The sequence below is a fragment of the Piliocolobus tephrosceles genome, chromosome 6 (assembly GCF_002776525.5).
Source record: "Piliocolobus tephrosceles isolate RC106 chromosome 6, ASM277652v3, whole genome shotgun sequence".
Classification (NCBI taxonomy): domain Eukaryota; kingdom Metazoa; phylum Chordata; class Mammalia; order Primates; family Cercopithecidae; genus Piliocolobus; species Piliocolobus tephrosceles.
Genome location: NC_045439.1, coordinates 124,008,784 through 124,028,042, shown reverse-complemented (window position 1 = coordinate 124,028,042; position 19,259 = coordinate 124,008,784). Strand labels below are relative to the sequence as shown.

At 39.1% G+C, this 19,259-nt stretch overlaps 5 gene segments (V, D, J or C); all 5 read left to right on the top strand.

Moving 5' to 3' along the window:
- Positions 1–19,259, top strand: part of LOC111554712 — a 729,812-nt gene that overhangs the window by 440,349 nt on the left and 270,204 nt on the right.
- The window catches only part of LOC111554720, a 687,176-nt gene that overhangs the window by 424,015 nt on the left and 243,902 nt on the right, over positions 1–19,259 (top strand).
- Positions 1–19,259, top strand: part of LOC111554726 — a 522,394-nt gene that overhangs the window by 260,556 nt on the left and 242,579 nt on the right.
- The window catches only part of LOC111554718, a 654,935-nt gene that overhangs the window by 396,740 nt on the left and 238,936 nt on the right, over positions 1–19,259 (top strand).
- LOC111554715 overlaps positions 1–19,259 on the top strand; it is a 367,088-nt gene that overhangs the window by 161,501 nt on the left and 186,328 nt on the right.

The window sequence follows — 19,259 nt, the reverse complement described above, 5'->3', positions numbered from 1 at the left end:
TGGAAGAGGTAAGTGACCCTGATTATCATGAAGCACCAGGTTGTTGTGACTCAAGGAGGGTGAGGAGGAATGTGGCTATAATGTAAATATTTCACATTGGTGTCTGCTGATGTTTCCATGCCCAATACAAGCAGCAACCAACAGTTCTTGTAGCAACAAGACCTGAAAAGGGCAACGTGACCAAGGACTGAGACTCTTCAGCAATGAAGTTTTAAAGAACAGAAGCTCATGTCATGCAACCTTCCTGTGTTAAGGGCATTAAAGAGATTGTAATCAGAGGCAACCTTGAAGACACAGTGACACAATGGAAATAATGTAGGGCAAGCGTGCATCTGAGCAGTGCAAAGAAAGGACTGTAACTGATATCATATGTGCCTTGTTCTCCCATCCAAATGTCTCTCTGATTTTAGCTAGAGTTGTGGTAGACAATCACACTCACCTCATGCTGGTAACATCCAGCATTAAGCACACTCTATGTTTTGTTTTGTTTTGTTGCTTTCTACCCCAAGGCCTTCTCTAATGTCTCAGGAGATCTCTTAGTTTAAGGGCAAGCACAGCCTGAAATTATAGGGGCACTATCACCCCTGCTGGCAAACACCAACCAATGGGGAAAAAGAGGCAGGGGATAAACGCATTAGCTTTGTGTCCTTTAAGTAGACAATTCTGAGAGGCAACCTGTATGCTTCTCGGGAGATCCTACCAGAACCGAGTCCCACTTGAGTCAGGTATTGCTCGACCCACTTTCTTCTTTTACAGCTTATTTTTATAGATCAAGGGAGTACAAGTGCCACTTATGATACATGGATGTATTGTGCAGTGGTGAAGTATGGGGTTTCAGTGTAACCATCACCTGAATAGTGTACATGGTACTCAATAGGTACTTTCTCATTCCTCATTCTCCTCCCACACTCCCACCTTTTCGAGTCTCCAATGTCTGTTATCTTTGTCCATGTCTATGCATTATTTAGCTCCCATTTATAAGTAAGAATATGTAGTATTTAAATTTGTTTCTGAGTTACTTCACTTAAGATAATGGCCTCCAGTTCCATCCATGTTGCCATAAAAGACATGATTTTATTCTTTTTATGACTGAGTAGAATTCCATGGTGTGTGTGTGTGACATTTCCTTTATTTAATCATCCATTGATGGACACTTAGTTTGATTCCATATCGTTTCTGTTGTGATTAGTGCTGTGAACAACACAACAGTGAAGTTATATTTTTGATATAATAATTTCTTTGGTGGAGGGGTAGATACCCAGTAATGAGATGCTGGGTTGAAGAGTAGTTTTATTTTTAGTTCTTTAAGAAATCCCCGCAGGGCGCGGTGGCTCAAGCCTGCAATCCCAGTACTTTGGGAGGCCGAGACGGGCGGATCACGAGGTCAGGAGATCGCGATCATCCTGGCTAACACGGTGAAACCCCGGCTCTACTAAAAAAATACAAAAAACTAGCCGGGCGAGGTGGCGGGCGCCTGTAGTCCCAGCTACTCGGAGGCTGAGGCAGGAGAATGGCGTAAACCCGGGAGGCGGAGCTTGCAGTGAGCTGAGATCCGGCCACTGCACTCCAGCCCGGGAGACAGAGCAAGACTCCGTCTCAAAAAAAAAAAAAAAAAAAAAGAAAAGAAAAGAAATCCCCATACTGCTTTCCATAGAGGTTGTACTGATTTACATTCCCACCAACAGTGAATAAGTGTTCCGTTTTCTCTGCATGCTTACCAAACATCTGTTGTTTTCTGACTTCCTAATGATCGCCATTCTAACTGATGTGAGATGGTAAATCATTGTGGTTTTAATTTGCATTTATCTGATGATTCGTGGTGTTGAGCATTTTCTCATGTTTGCTGACCATTTGCATGTCTTCTTTTGAGAAACGTCTGTTCATGTCCTTTGCACACTTTTCAATGGGCTTATTTGTTTCCTGCTTGTTGAGTTGTGTGAGTTCCTTGTAGATTCTGGATATTAGTCCTTTGTTGGATGCATGGTTTGCAAATATTTTCTCTCATTCTGTAGGTTGTCTGTTTACTCTGTTGATTATATATTTTGTGGTGCAGAAGCTATTTAGTTTAAGTCCCATTAGTCTATTTTTTGTTTTGCTGCATTTGTTTTAGGATCTCAGTCAGAAATTCTTTGCCTAAGCCAAGATCCAGAGGAGTTTTTCCTAGGTTTTCTTACAGAATTTTTATACTTTCAGGTTTTATATTTCAGCCTTGAATCCATCTTGACTTACTTTTTGTACATAGTAAGAGAAACAGATCCAGTTTCATTCTTCTGCGTGTGGCTAACTAATTTTCCCAGCACTGTTCATTGAATAGGGTGTCCTTTCTCCAGTGTATGTCTTTGTCTACTTTGTCAAAGATCAGTTAGTTGTAGATATGTGGCTTTATTTCTGGATTCCATAATCTGTTCCATTGATCTGTGAGTCTATTTTTAATACAAATACCATGCTATATTGGTAGTATAGCCTTGTAGTATTATTTCAAGTCAGGTGATATGATGCATCAAGATTTTTCTTTTTGCTTAGGATTGCTTTGGCATTCAGGCTCTTTTACTGTTTCATATTAATTTTAGCATTTTTTCCTAATTCTGTGAAAAATAATATTGGTATTTTGATAGGAATTGCATGGAATCTACATATGGCTTTAGGCAATATGGTCACTTTAATAATATTGCTTTTTCCAGTTCATAAGCATGAGATGTTTTTTCATTTATTTGGGTCATCCACAATTTCTTTCATCAGTGTTTTGTAGTTTCCTAGTAGAGATCTTTTACCTCTTTGTTTAAGTGTATTTCTAGGTATTATTCTGTGGCTATGATAAATGGGATTATTTATTTTGTGGCTATTATAAATTTCGTTTGCAGCTTGGTTGTTACTGATGTATAGAAATGTTACTTATTGGGCCAGGCGCGGTGGCTCAAGCCTGTAATCCCAGCACTTTGGGAGGCCGAGACGGGTGGATCACGAGGTCAGGAGATCGAGACCATCCTGGCTAACACGGTGAAACCCCGTCTCTACTAAAATACAAAAAATTAGCCGGGCGTGTTGGCGGGCGCCTGTAGTCCCAGCTACTCGGGAGGCTGAGGCAGGAGAATGGCGTGAACCCAGGAGGCAGAGCTTGCAGTGAGCTGAGATCAGGCCACTGCACTCCCGCCCGGGGCGACGCGGCGGGACCCCGCTCCAAAAAAAAAAAAAAAAAAAAAAAAAAGAAATGTTACTTATTTTGTACATTGATTTTGTATCTTGAAACTTTACTAAATTCACTTATCAAATCTGGGAGTCTTTTGGAGGAGCCTTGAGGGTTTTCTAGGTATAAGACATATCATCAGCAAACAGATATTTTGACTTTTTCTTTTCCAGTTTGGATGCCTTTTATTTCTTTCTCTTGCCAGTTGCTCTGGCTAGGAATTCCAGCACTATTTTGAATAAAAGTGGTGAGAGTGGGCATCCTGCTTTACCCATTTTCTCACTCCTGCTTCCTGAGATCACTTCTTAAATAAACTACCTTCACCCAAGGTAGTTTCAGGCTCTGTTTTGGGGGGAAATCAAACTAACACAAGGAATCTTTGGAAATCCAAAGATTCTTTGAAAATTTAACAAAGAAAGAACAGAGGAGAGTTCAAGGTGAACCTTACTGGGCTGAGCTAATAAAGGCAAGTGAGTCCTTGAGTGAGTAATTGTAAAAAATAGATGTCACATTTTTTTCAAAAGATGATGAGGCAAATTGCATTTGCTAAACTCCAATCTCTGCAGATACGTGATTATGTCTTTTCAGTGTTCAAAAACTTTACTTTCCAAGTTTTAGCTCTTTCAATTGTCTCTCATTTCCCCTCCCCAAATTTTCTGACCCTTTACTATTTGAACTTCATTCCTAGTTATTCCCAAAATATGTCTCTCTTCTAATCAGTTTATTACCCTTACTGGCTCATAAGCACTTAAAGCTCATTTGCTGCCTCTAGCATTTCTCTACTGGTTGTTCCACCCACCCAAATTTCTCTTTTATGTATATTTCTGACTGCTTGAACCATATGAATCTTATAACAACCATCAGAAATCTCTCTTCCCTCCAAGATTTCTTCTCCAATAATTAAGGAATCCTTTAATTCCTTCTCTTCCAAATGTCATACAGTACCAACTGTGAACCAAACAATCCAACTCTTACTGACATACCTTCTTGAGGCATTTGCTATTGTTTCAAGGTACTCATCTTTCCTCCCCAAATACATTATATTCTCTATGCAGCTAGAGTTTGCCTTGTACCCTTCATAATTCCTCACTGCTCTTAGCACAGTATTAAGCACATACTAAGTGCTGATAAGGCACAAATATTATGCTTAAAGTTTAAATTATAATCATGCTATATTTCTGAAAGAATATCAAGGAAAAATGTTTCTCTGAGGATGTAAGATGTGATAGAAGGTAGAATTTAAGAAAGCAGTGATAAAGGAAAGGACAGATACATTTTAAACATCCAAGTATTTTGATTTAGTGGAAACATAAATCTGAAACTCATAAAAAGATTACTTCTAGAATACATTTCCTTTTTCTTGTTTTTTTAATAGATTTATTTATTTATTTTTTAATTCTTTTTTTTTTTTAATTATTATACTTTAAGTTCTAGGGTACATGTGCACAACGTGCAGGTTTGTTACATATGTATACTTGTGCCATGTTGGTATGCTGCACCCGTCAACTCGTCAGCACCCATCAACTCGTCATTTACATCAGGTATAACTCCCAGTGCCATCCTTCCCCCATAACCCCTCCCCATAATAGGCCCCGGTGTGTGATGTTCCCTTTCCCGAGACCAAGTGATCTCATTGTTCAATTCCCATCTATGAGTGAGAACATGCGGTGTTTGGTTTTCTGTTCTTGCGATAGTTTGCTGAGAATGATGGTTTCCAGCTGTATCCATGTCCCTACGAAGGACACAGACTCATCCTTTTTTATGGCTGCATAGTATTCCATGGTGTATATGTGCCACATTTTCTTAATCCAGTCTGTCACTGATGGACATTTGGGTTGATTCCAAGTCTTTGCTATTGTGAATAGTGCTGCAATAAATATACGTGTGCATATGTCTTTATAGCAGCATGATTTATAATCCTTTGGGTATATACCCAGTAATGGGATGGCTGGGTCATATGGTATTTCTAGTTCTAGATCCTTGAGGAATCGCCATACTGTTTTCCCCAATGGTTGAACTAGTTTACAATCCCACCAACAGTGTAAAATTGTTCCTATTTCTCTACATCCTCTCCAGCACCTGCTGTTTCCTGACGTTTTAATGATCACCATTCTAACTGGTGTGAGATAGTATCTCATTGTGGTTTTGATTTGCATTTCTGTTATGGCGAGTGATGATGAGCATTTTTTCATGTGTCTGTTGGCTGTATGCATGTCTTCTTTTGAGAAATGTCTGTTCATATCCTTTTCCCACTTTTTGATGGGGTTGCTTGTTTTTTTCTGGTAAATTTGTTTGAGTTCTTTGTAGGTTCTGGATATTAGCCCTTTGTCAGATGAGTACATTGCAAAAATTTTCTCCCATTCTGTAGGTTGCCTGTTCACTCTGATGGTAGTGTCTTTTGCTGTGCAGCTCTTTAGTTTAATTAGATCCCATTTGTCAATTTTAGCTTTTGTTGCCGTTGCTTTTGGTGTTTTAGACATGAAGTCCTTGCCCATGCCTATGTCCTGAATGGTATCCTCTAGGTTTTCTTCTAGGGTTTTTTATGGTATTATGTCTAATATTTAAGTCTCTAATCCATCTTGAATTAATTTTCGTATAAGGAGTAAGGAAAGGATCCAGTTTCAGCTTTCTACTTATGGCTAGCCAATTTTCCCAGCACCATTTATTAAATAGGGAATCCTTTCGCCATTTCTTGTTTTTCTCAGGTTTGTCAAAGATCAGATGGCTGTAGATGTGTGGTATTATTTCTGAGAAAAATCACAAGCATTCTTATACACCAGTAACAGACAAACAGAGAGCCAAATCAGGAATGAACTCCCATTCACAATTGCTTCAAAGAGAATAAAATACCTAGGAATCCAACTTACAAGGGATTTAAAGGACCTCTTCAAGGAGAACTACAAACCACTGCTCAGTGAAATAAAAGAGGATACAAACAGATGGAAGAACATACCATGCTCATGGGTAGGAAGAATCAATATCATGAAAATGGCCATACTGCCCAAGGTAATTTATAGATTCAATGCCATCCCCATCAAGCTACCAATGACTTTCTTCACAGAATTGGAAAAACCTGCTTTAAAGTTCATATGGAACCAAAAAAGAGCCCACATTGCCAAGACAATCCTAAGTCAAAAGAACAAAGCTGGAGGCATCACGCTACCTGACTTCAAACTATACTACAAGGCTACAGTAACCAAAACAGCATGGTACTGGTACCAAAACAGAGATATAGACCAATGGAATAGAATACATTTCTTACTAAACCAAGTTCTTTCCATCCAGAGAAGTCCTAGAAACTGCCTCTGTAATTATTTCTTTGACCTGAAGAGGGCACTGTTTGCTCCTGTTGATAGCAGTTATTTACAAAAAATGATCTCATTTTGAAGAATCTGCTATTCCTAATACATACGAAATAACTAGAACAAATCCTATGTTATCTGTAGAGTCTAGGTCAGATTTCCACATCCTGGAATCAAATTTTCCACCAGTTTAGAAAGGTCAAACCATGGAGGAGCTTTTAGGAACTGTATTTGTGATCTGGTGGCTTTGGCCTGGATGAGAGCTGAGTGAATTCATGTCATCAAGAACACAGAGGACTCAGAAGGTTCTGAGAACTAGTCTCTACATTTTACAGAAGGGATTCAAAGAATAAATAAAATATTTAATTCACCCTTTATTTAACTTACCCTTAATTCATCTTTTTATTTTTATTTATTTATTTATTTATTTATTTTGAGACGGAGTCTTGCTCTGTCGCCCGGCTGGAGTGCAGTGGCCGGATCTCAGCTCACTGCAAGCTCCGCCTCCCGGGTTTACGTCATTCTCCTGCCTCAGCCTCCGGAGTAGCTGGGACTACAGGCCCCGGCCACCTCGCCCGGCTAGTTTTTTGTATTTTTAGTAGAGACGGGGTTTCACCGTGTTAGCCAGGATGGTCTCGATCTCCTGACCTCGTGATCCGCCCGTCTCGGCCTCCCAAAGTGCTGGGATTACAGGCTTGAGCCACCGCGCCCGGCACCTTAATTCATCTTTTTAAGAAAATTTGCTATCAAGAAAGAGGAAAGCTCTTCCTGACCAACTGTCCAGAAAGACAGAACCAGTCTCTGTTCTCCAGAGAGACAGAACCAATAGGATGAATATATAGATATATGAGAGGGGTTTTATTAGAAGAATTGGCTCATACAATTATGGAGGCTGAGAAGTCCCGTGACAAACTGTCTGCAAACTGGAGAACCTGGGATGCTGGCAGTAGTGTGGCTAGTCCAAATCCAAAAGCGAGAACCCAGGGGGCCACTGTCATAAGTCCTGGAGTCCATAGGCCACAGATCCCAGAGTTCTTGTGTCTAAGGGCAAGAGAAAAAGAGTGTATCCCAGCTCCAGGGGAGAGAGAGACCAAGCTGCTTTTCCTAGGTTTCTGTTCTACCCAGGGCCCTAGTAGACTGGATGCCCACACTGAAGACGGATCTTCCCCACATATTCCATTAAGACTCACAAGCTAATGTCCTCTGGAAACACCCTCACAAACACACCCAAAAATAATGCTTTACCAGTTCTCTAGGTATTCCTTAATTCCGTCAAGTTGACACCTAAAATTAACTATCACCCCATCCACGAAGGAAAGATGTTTTATCATCTACTATAATTATCTGAACAGTGTTTCAGATCCATGGTTATAGAATGAAAAAGATCTAGAACAAATCTAATGCCTTGGTTTCTGTTCTTGTTAACTAGGGTTTTGTAGTGCAGGGGAAGATAAACAGCCTCCTTCAGTGCTAGTACCAGCTCCACCTCTCCCTGAACCACAAGACCACCCAGTCGAGGGACCTAGCCATCTACTTCTGTGCTGCAGGGAACCTACATGCCCCTGAAAGCACCTAAATGCACCACCCCCTCCACCCTGCATTGGGATCTCCACTCGGGGGTTAGTAAACCATCTTCATCACCTCCTCTGACCAAACAAATATTGTAAATGAATATAACAAATCAGAGAAAATCTTGTTTAAAAGACTTTTAAAACATTTTTTGTTCACTGTATTTTCAGATAAGGAATTCACAGTCACGAGAACCCTGACCATGGGGTGTCTGAGGTGATTAAGACTGGGCATCCTGAGTGTTCTTTCATCAAGATCCACTCATCTAAGAGGGGCTATCTCAATGATTGGAGCGGCTTCTCCCACTTGTGCCATTAATTGCTGATGTGCCTCGGTTTTTGAATCTGTAACAATTCTCCCACGAGAACGTGAGAGTAGGTGTGTGATACTCACATATTTTTCTCCTAGTTTTTACTGTTTATAGTCTAACTAGCTAACTCCAGTAGGGTTAATATCCCAAGGAAGCACAGTAGAATTTCCCAGACTGCCCAGAAGGGGTTCTGCTTCCACAAAAAGGCAGCCTTCTGCCCACCCCACCCATATTTGCCCACTTACAAGTTCTTTTATATACATCGCTTTATTTGGTCTTCAATGTTCAATAACTTGATTAACTATGGAAGCTGGGAACTGATTGGATGATAAATACAAAATACTAAAGTTCTTATTGCATAGGCCCCAGAGGGTCACAAAAAAAGATAGATCTTGTCTAAACTGGCAAGATCTATCTATGGCCACACCAACCTGAATGTGCCCAATCTCACCTGAAATGGCAAGATCCATTGCAGCATTGGAATCCCCAATCGGCATTGCAATTGCAGGCCCAGTGAGCCCAGGCAAGAGGCAGAAAACATTCACTCTTGAGACCCTAATTAGTGAACTCATAGCTGCAGCTGGCCTGAGACTGGGAGAGAAGACAGCCCAATCTTCTAGAGTTTCCTATACAGACTAGAGAGTGGTGGCACATGCCTGTAGTCCCAGCTACTTGGAAGGCTGTGGTGGGAGCATCACTTGAGCCCAGGAGGTTGAGGCTGCATAGTTGTGCCACTGCACTCCAGCCTGGGCAATGGAGTGAGGCCCTGTCTCAAAAGGAAAAACAAAAAGGACCAGAGAGGAGAAGGGGGTAAATTGTAAAGTAATAGCATATTTACCAACTTTCTGTGAATTTGTCCAGAAAATAGTAGGTAGTGCAGAAATTTAACACCAAGCAAACAAGAGAAGTAGACCACTACAGAAGAAACTCAAATGCTGTACTTTAAGAAGTCCTCTGGAGTTAAGAACATCTGTGGCAGAATGCCCACTGTTAATACCATTTCCAAGTGGAAATAATAAATGGGAAGGGAGAGTTAAGACCACCACTCCCTACACAGCAAGTCAGCTTTTAATTTAGTCTTTTAGTCTCCTTCTTGTTTTACAGGGGGAGAAGTTTACATAAAACTGAACTATAGAGAAGTCTTATCTAAGATTGGATGACACAAATTCAGTAGGGAGAGAGAATTAATGCAAATGAAACTAGTAGTTCTCTGTATTGTGAGTTTTTGTTTTTGCTCTGTTGTCTCTTCTACAAAATGAAGACTAATTCCTGACCTTTCCTCCCTCAAAGAAGAATGTGTGCATGAGGAAAAATCAGGTGCCAATGAAAAGCTGTCAGATGTGCAACACAGAATGTTCCCAAATGAATTTTATGTTAATTGTTCTGAGTCTTCCTTCACAAAGTCATTAACAGAAGCACACAAAAGCCCTTGCCACCAGTATTGTGGAGCTTCTTGACACAGCCAAAATCAGATATTCTTTTTCTAAAAAAGAAAGTCTTCAGCAAATTACAGTATAATTAGATATCAAAATTCTGGTTTCAATTTTCTCTAGACTATCTGAATGTTATTGTTGTTGTCATTATTTTTCATCATTTCTCAAAGTATTAAAATACAATTTGGTCAAACAATTACATAACCAATACCTGTGTTATCATAACCCAGAGATAATTTTCTGATATTGGCTTCAAGACAGAGGAGGGAGGGAAAAAAAGGAAAGAAGGAAGGAAAATAAAGGAAAAAAGAGGAGTAAGGGGACGGGAAGGAGAAAGGATAGACGGGAAGGAGAGAGAGAGAGAAAGTGGAAAGACAACAAAAGCTTATAGAGAAAACCGAAGTCACAACATCAGCTTGGCCTGTCTTTTCCCCACCCATCTCATTCTCGTCTCCAAATTATGTCTTTAAAAAACAATTTATCAGCTCCCTTTCCTCATCATTTTTATTCCCAAATAAATTCTGACAACATCTTTTTTCATTAAACATTATAGTCAAAGTTTTATTTTCGGAAGCAAAAGACAAAAAGTATCGAGGAGCTTTCCCTAAGGGAGACATCATAAACAGCCCACCTGACATCCCATTTCCTGTTCTGAAGCAGCTACGGCACCAGTACAGCTGATACTCAAGGTTCAGATCAGAAGAGGAGGCTTCTCACCCGGCAGCAGGGACCTGTGAGCATGGCATGCCCTGGCTTCCTGTGGGCCCTTGTGATCTCCACCTGTCTTGGTAAGGAAGGCGCATGTATTTACCTTAACTAGTATTCAATGGAACAGAGAAGTGGGAAGAAAGATTAATTGTGCAGGAATCTAATCTCCTCATTGGGCCCAGCTATTAGAGGCAAGAAAGTTGATGGATTTTGTCAGAGGTTTGGATCAAGAGGAAGAAAGATGGGTTGCAATGGGTACAGGCTTGTGAGTCTGTTTCTCTCTCACACATGATATCCCAGTGAAGTCCTTTCTCTCCTCTTTCCCACAGAATTCAGCATGGCCCAGACAGTCACTCAGTCTCAACCAGAGATATCCGTGCAGGAGGCCGAGACCGTGACCCTGAGCTGCACATATGACACCAGTGAGAGTGATTATTATTTGTTCTGGTACAAGCAGCCTCCCAGCAGGCAGATGATTCTCATTATTCGCCAAGAAGCTTATAAGCAACAGAATGCAACAGAGAATCGTTTCTCTGTGAACTTCCAGAAAGCAGCCAAATCCTTCAGTCTCAAGATCTCAGACTCACAGCTTGGGGACGCCGCGAGGTATTTCTGTGCTTATAGGAGCACACAGTGAAATAAGCAACAGGGAGAGGCTTACAGAAACCTCAGACCTCAGCATCTGTGCAAAGGTCAGGGGGAAGTGTTCAGGGTTATAGGAACACAAAGAGGAAATCATTGTCTTCACTAAAGGAAAAAAAAAATGTATCTGAGTATAAGAAACACAGAGGGGATGTCTATAAGCTGTAATTTTTGAAATAGTAATAAAATAATGAATCCACACATACTTTATAGATTTTCAAAGTACCTTCACGTGTTAATTCATTAAACCTGCACAAGCCTGTGTGTTACATAGGTCAGATAAGATACTCTAAGCATCAGTGCTATCCAGAGAATCTTAGAGCTTGACCTAAAGCTCTATTCTTTTAGAATTGTGTAGTTTTGCTTTATTATTTTAATTACTATCTGTCTGTACATCCCATGATCATATCAAAGTCAATATATCCAAAACTGAATTTCTTACTGTCTCCACAAGCCTTTATTTTTTCTTCTTTTTTTTTCTCCTCAGCCTTGCTCAAGATTCAGGAACACAATAAAAGTTTGCTATTCCTGCATTTCCAGTTTGGGGAATTTCTTCACCCTCGACTTCCCAGCCTGGGCTATCAGACTTTTATGCATACCTTATTACTTTCTAATTATAAAATGGTGCCAAAAAAAAAAAAAAACACTACATCATGTCAGACTCACTGTTTCCCATCTATCCATCATTCTTTCTGACTTTAACCTGGCTTCATCCTGTATTTCTTAACATTCTTTAAAGCATCATTTGTCTTGACATAAGAAAGTAAAGAAAGAAAGCAAACAATTGTCAAGTAGGATTCCATGTACTGCTAGTACTCACCAGCAAATGCTAAAAAATAAAATAAAAAAGGAAGTTAGCTTCTGGTAATGCTATAATTGCTTCTGGTAAGGCAACCTAGCAGGTGGTCAATTTAGATAAACCTGGTCTAACAGTGAGGCCAAGCAGCTGCCATGGTCCAAGTCACCACACCTATGTCTTCTGAGACTTGGGAGAATTCTCAGAATTGGGAGATACCTGGACCATGAGAGGATTCTCCCTTATGCTAAGGGAAAAATTAAAATAAATGAAAAAAAAATGCCAACGTTTATTTTTATGCCCACAATTCCCCCAATACATCTCCTTCACTATTAAGCCCCTTGTGGAGCATTTTATTCCATCTGCTCACAGTGGGTGGTGAGAGGCAGTTTGGAATAATTAAGCTGAAATAATTAAGTTCAATAAAGCAGGCTCCAAAGCTTAGGTTGGGGGTCTGTTTGGAATGAGTGGTGAGAGCGACTGGATGTGGAAGAGGCTAAGGGGAGGCCAAGAACAAACTGTGGAATCATAATTCAGGTTGTTGAGTCATTTCCCAAACCCAACAGCTTCTGTAATGCCACACCCTAGCCCAGCTCAGCACCCAGAGTTCTGCTTGTCTGAAAAAGTAGAGTAGGCACCAATCAAAATGAAAACCTTTCTCTCACACAAGGAAGACACCTTCAGGCTATTCAGGTTTTGCCCTCCCTTTTACCCCTGAGGCCCATCAGTCATGCAGACTTAGATTCAGGCTAGTTACCAAGTTTCATATCTAAACTCACTTCTTTCCATCCTTGCTTCTAGTGCTTTCATGCAGCTCCTCTCATTTGAATTAATAAACAATCATTCATCTACTCTGTCTACCTTCAATTGTGTCCCCTTTTAATATGGTTTAGCTGTGTCCCCACTCAAATCTCAACTTGAATTGTATCTCCCAAAATTCCCACATGTTGTGGGAGGGAACTAGGGGGAGGTAATTGAAACATGGGGGCTGTTCTTTCCCATGCTATTCTCGTGATAGTGAATTAAGTCTCACAAGATCTGATGGGTTTATCAGGGGTTTCTGCTTTTGCTTCTTCCTCATTTTTCTCTTGCCGCCGCCATGTAAGAAATGCCTTTCACCTCCCACCATGATTCGGAGGCCTCCCCAGCCATGTGTAACTGTAAATCCAATTAAACCTCCTTTTCTTCCCAGTCTTGGGTATGTCTATCAGCAGCATGAAAACAGACTAAAATACACCCTTCAAACATTGCTTCACATAGCTGCCCAAGTGAGCATCCTATAATAAAGATCAGATCATGTACACATACCTCTGCCTCAATAAAGCCTCATTTCCCACAGAAAGTCCCTGTGATTATTTAGAATATAGGTCCATCAAAGCGGAGGCCACCACTGTATTTCTAGCACTTACCATGCCTGACAGGGTAAATGGTCAGGGTCATCTATTGATGGATTAATTAGTCTGTCCCCTGCTTAGCAACTTAGCCTCATTTGTTACCATATTCCCATCCGCCAACACCATACATGCCCAACCTCTCAGCAAATGAAATTGTTTCCTACATCTATGCCTTTGCCAGCATTGTCCCCTCAGCATGGAATGCCCATCCCCAATTAACCACTTGCCTATTATTTGAAAGGTTCACAAGCCTCCCCTCTTCTCTGAATCCTTGTCCTGACCCTCTTGCACTGGTAGAACTGATCACTTTCTCCTTTATCTCCTAACTGAAGCCCTAAGCATATTTCTAATGTGGCAAATCTAACACTTCATGGTGTTTATAGGTGTTTTTCACTGTCTCCTCACTAATATGCAAACTGTTAGTTACCAAGGACACAGTTTTACTCATTTCAATAGCAACTGTGCTTACAACAATCTTTAATTCACAGAAATGATTTTTTAAAGTTTTTTGAATGAAGGTAATTAATTGATGGGCGTTTTCCTCATTAAACATTATAGAGTAAAAATGGATAAATTTTCTATTTTGCTATCTCCTCCATAGTTGTGTCAACTCAGAATTCTGAGCTAACTCATAGGACTGTATGGCATGTCAAAAATTAATAGTAACAACAGTATCATGCTGATAATAAAAATATTAGTAGTAGCTAACAATTATTGAGTATCTATATGTACCCCATATTCTGAGAGGTGCATGACATGCTTTACATCACTTAGTAGTCCCAACAAATCCATGCTGTAGCTACTATTGATATTCCAATTTTATGTGAAGAATTAATATAAGTTCAAAGAGGCCAAAATGCCTAGAATCACACAATGTATGACTCCTTAACCACTGGACTTTTTCCCTTCCCAAAGGGTGGCAAACTGCTATAGCATCTCAGTCTTATTAATGCAATAAACACATAGAACATAAGAAAGAAATTCATGAAGACAGTGCTGTATACCATACATGCACTTGTAGTCCCCACTTTTTCTAGAGTAGTAATTGCAAGATGAGACTTATTTCAATTATCTTTATTAATAGAAGTTAAATGTAAAAATGACACTATTACCGTTATTGTTTACATAGGAAATTTGTGCCTTTTTAACATTAGTTTGTAATTATTTGACTTGGGATTACACAATATTTTAAACTTCTTCAGTGCATTTTTCAATAGCGTTTAAGTTTAAAATGCAGTCTTTGGCAGGGGCATTAATAAATGTTTCAAATGTCATTTTGTATAACTCTATGAAGAATACAAGAGTTTAGAAGAAATTTCTAACCTTCCCATGTTATCCAAATTTCCAAGTTATCATAGGAAAATCCTTCCTTTGTAACTTTTTAAACTTTTTTGTATATGGTTGGGTGTTTCTATGAAAGCTGCTTTTCCATTTTTTTGCTTCAGTGAAAAACTAATATATTGTGAAAATGTTCCCATATAAACAAGCAGTTTTTCTATAGCATGAGTTTTCCATGGTTATATTATATTTTTGATTTTTCTCAATAACTTCTTGTTTTTTTTTTTTTTTTTTTTTTTCCCAGATGGAGTCTCACTCTGTCACCCAGGCTGGAGTGCAGTGGTGCAATCTTAGCTTACTGCAACCTCTGCCTCCCAGGTTCAGGCAATTCTCCTGCCTCAGCCTCCCAAGTAGCAGGGATTACAGGTGCGCACCACCCTGCATAGCTAATTTTTGAATTTTTAGTGGGGGTTTCCTCGTGTTGGCCAGGCTGGTCTCAAACTGCTGACCTCAATTGATCCGCCTACCTCGACCTCCTAAAGTGCTGGGTTTGCAGGCATGAGCCTCTGCGCCCAGCCTAAGGATGGAGTAAATCAACAAATACAGTAAGCATGATAAGTACATTGTTTCCAAACTGGAGCTATTATAAGTAAAACTGTAATTTTAAAAAGATACTTGTGCATAGAAGAGTATGCAAGTAAGAGAGAGCCCAGATCAAAGTAACTGAAGTAAAACAAAACAAAACAAAAATCTGTTGGCTAATAAAACTGAAAAATCTGGGTTAACTACTTTAGGAAGGACTGGACCAAATGCTCAAATCATGTCACCACAGCATGTCTCTATTGTTTAGCTCTTGTTTATATTGGCTTTACTCTGAAGCAAGCTCAGGCCCACGTGATGGCAAAGATGGCCTCCAGGAGCCTCAGACTTGTGTCCTACTGTGTTAGTTTCCTCCTGCTGCTGTAACAAATTACCACAAAAATGGTGGCTTAAACAATATTACTTTATTAGCCTACAGTTTGGGAGTTCATAAGTATCAGTGCACTAACACAAAGGTGTTGGCAGGTCTATGTTCCTTCTATAGGTTCTAAGGGAGACTGAGTGAAACCCTGAGCTTCCCCGGCTTCTAGAGGCTGCTGCATCCCTTGGCTCATGGCCCTCTTCCATCTTCAAAACTAGAAATCACAGCACTGTGACCTCTACCACCGTTGTCACATCTCCTCTCACCCTCATGGCCCTCCTGAGCCTTGACCCTTGAGATTACATTGAGATCCCCCAGATATTCCAGAATAATCTTCCCATCTCAAGATTCTTGGTGAATCCCATTTTCTGAATCGCATTTTCAAGAACATTTGCCACATAAGGTAACATATTCACAGGTTCTGGCGATAGGTGGTGGACATTGCTATAGACCAAATGTTTGCGTCCCCTCAAAATTTGTATGTTGAATTCCTAATTCCCAAGGTAATGGTATTAAGAGAAAGGACCTCTGGGAGGTGATTAGGTCATAAGGGTGGAGTTCTCATGAGTGAGATTAGTGCTTTTATAAAAGAGGCCCCAGAGAGCTACCTTCCTCTTTCCACCATGTGAGAGCACAGCAAGAAGGCACCATCTATGAACCAGGAAATGGCCCTCACCAGACACTGAATCTGCTGCTATCTTGATCTCAGATTTCCCAGCTTTAATTGTGAGAAATAAATGTTGGTTGTTAAAGCCAACCAATCTATGGTATTTGGGGTATGACAGCCCCAGTGGATGAGACAGACATCTTTGGAGGGCTATTACTCTCTTTACCATACCTACCAAATTAACAACTCCAGCAGAAGAAAGAGGCTTCTTTTGTGATAATTCCAGAAAATGTCATGGGCTGACTTTACTTAGACTGATTTCTTCAGATTTAGGAAACAGGCAGAGGTGGTTCCTCAAGGCAAAGCCAAGATGCTACTAGAAGAGGAATGAATAATGGATACATAAAAATAACAGATGACCCCAATGCTATTAATTTCTTTCAAACTCCTTTTTGCCATCAGAAAGCAGTAATAAACTCACATATCAATTCCAATAAAATAATTTTTTAAATCACCCAAACTTACATTTCAACATAGCAAGCAAAAAGCAATGAATAAAATTGCTTCACTAAGATATGGAAGCTCTGTTGACCAGAAATTCAGCACAGATAGTTATTCAAGATAATTTCAATGTGTTCAGCAGATAAAGGGACAAATAAGAACTCTTTAATGGCAACTTTAGCTGAGGGATGTGTTACATTGTATATTTGGTAGATTGAAACTAAGGAATAAAAAAAGAGACAGCTTGATATAACTCTCTATGCCAAATCCAGTGTTATACTCTAAATCTAAAACTCCAGAAAAAGTTTGAAAGCAACAAATATGAAGTCAGGAAAATCATTCTAAATTACCAACTATTTAGGTATAATCTTGAGCATTTCAGCTGTAGGTGAAAGTCTTATTTAATCAGCTCACATAGATTCTCACATGCTATGAATAATAGTTCATTTGGATATCTCTTAAAAACAAGGAGGGATAAAGACAGGAAGGAAGAAAGCTGGCAGGCAGTAAGAGCCAAAGTAAAGATATTATTTTGATTAAAATATACTCATTGTTGAGGTATCCGCAAATATTTGAGAACATATTGAAGAAGTAAGACAGGTCAGAAAATATAAGTATATGATTAGCACTTAGTGAAAACAGTTGAAGAGAAAAAAAGAGCAAACGAAAAATTGCTTAAAGCAACACAGATATTCAAAGATAAAGAATTAAAGCTGAAATAAATGTGACAGAAATGGAATGGAAGGAAAATGAGGATAAATGTTTAAAAAGTTATGAAACATTGGCAAAAATAGCTGAAGAATGCAGAATAAAATGTCCCAGAAAACATTTATCAAAGGGTTATATTTTATTAGCATTCAGTAGTCACAAGGCAAGAAATATTATGATAGCTATAAATAAATACATGAGAATGTTTAAGGTTTTATGATGATCGCGGCTTTACTGTTCAATATATATTAAATAAACCACAAGTTATCTATAATACAGTTCTGAATAAAATTTAGGAAAAGTGGAGTCAAGTGCTTCAATATAGAAAAATACAGGAATAATTAACCATAATGCAGACAAAATGACACCCAGTTGTAGAGAGCACTACAAGCATTGAAATATTCAGAATATTATTTGATTAAAAAAATAAACTTATGTGAAGATACCCTAAGCAATACCAAAGATACACACACACACACGACACACACACGCTATATATAGGAAAGAAGAAAGATTCTTTATTGGGGACACAGTTTACACATTACCTCATGTTTCTATGAGATGCTATAAGAAAAATCCTCTTAAGATTTACTACATGGAGAATATATTTATATAGTGTCTGTGTGTATGTATAGCAAACTCTAATATATATATATATATATATATATGGATATCTTACAGTCTTACAGACTATGAGAGTGAGAGTAAGAGAGAGAGAGAGGAGTGTATACCTTTTTCCTCTCAAAAAGGCCATATTCTGGCAACTCCCTTACTCCCTATTCCCTACTATCCAATTTGATCTAGCCTTAGATTTCCCAGGAGGTTCTCTTCCAGAAAAATGTCTGTAGCTATAAAGTAATCTTCATCTTGGCTGTTTCAAATTTCAATGCAGGATTCCTATTGAGCCAATACCTCACCATTTTCTTTCCTTCGTGGAACTGTGCTTTGTCAGGATGCAATAAGTTTTCTATTAAGTATATCATAAATAACAGTCCTACAGAATTCATCATTGGACATACTATAGCTTCTTTATTGGGGACACAGTTTACATATTACCTCATGTTTCTATGAGATGCTATAAGAAAAATTTCTCTTAAGATTTACTACACAGATAATTTGTACCTATACTTGTAGTTTGTTTTTATCATATGGATGAGGTAATTATCAAAGGACTGATTGTTTTCCTTCTTTACACTGACTGCGAATAAGTTCAGAGCCAATGTTAGCTTAACTCCAACTATAGAGGCTGATTTCATATATTTTGATTCCAAATCTATTTCAAGGTTTATGTTCCTGCCCTTATTTTTTTTCTTGATTTTCATATTTCTTTGCTGTTGTTTTTGTAGATTTTTCTGTGCCTTATACTTTTTTTAAAGATAATTAAAACAGTTTGTGAATTCAGCGGGGTAGATAAATGAATGAGGCAGACAGAAAGGAAATTTACATGGTGGGGTAACAAACTTACATAATATGTAGATGCATATAAAAAGACACACAAAGAAAACAATTTCTTTAATATATCTAATCCTCCTTATGAACGATGCCATCCACCAAATAGTCAAGACACCAATGGATTTGGTATCTGGTAAAGGCCCATTTCCTGGCTCATAGGTGACATTTTCTTAAGGCACCAATCTTATTCATGAGGGCTTTGCCCTCATGACATAGTCACTGCCCAATGGCACTACCTCCTAATATCATCACTTTGGCAATTAGGTTTCAACATTGAATTCCAAGGGGGAAGACAAACATTAAGATTGCAACAGTCCTTTCCTCTCTATCAAATCCCTGCTTATCCATCTAGATCCTTAGCAAATACAACTTAGACTATATAGCCTGTAACGATCTACTTTGCTAATCAACTCA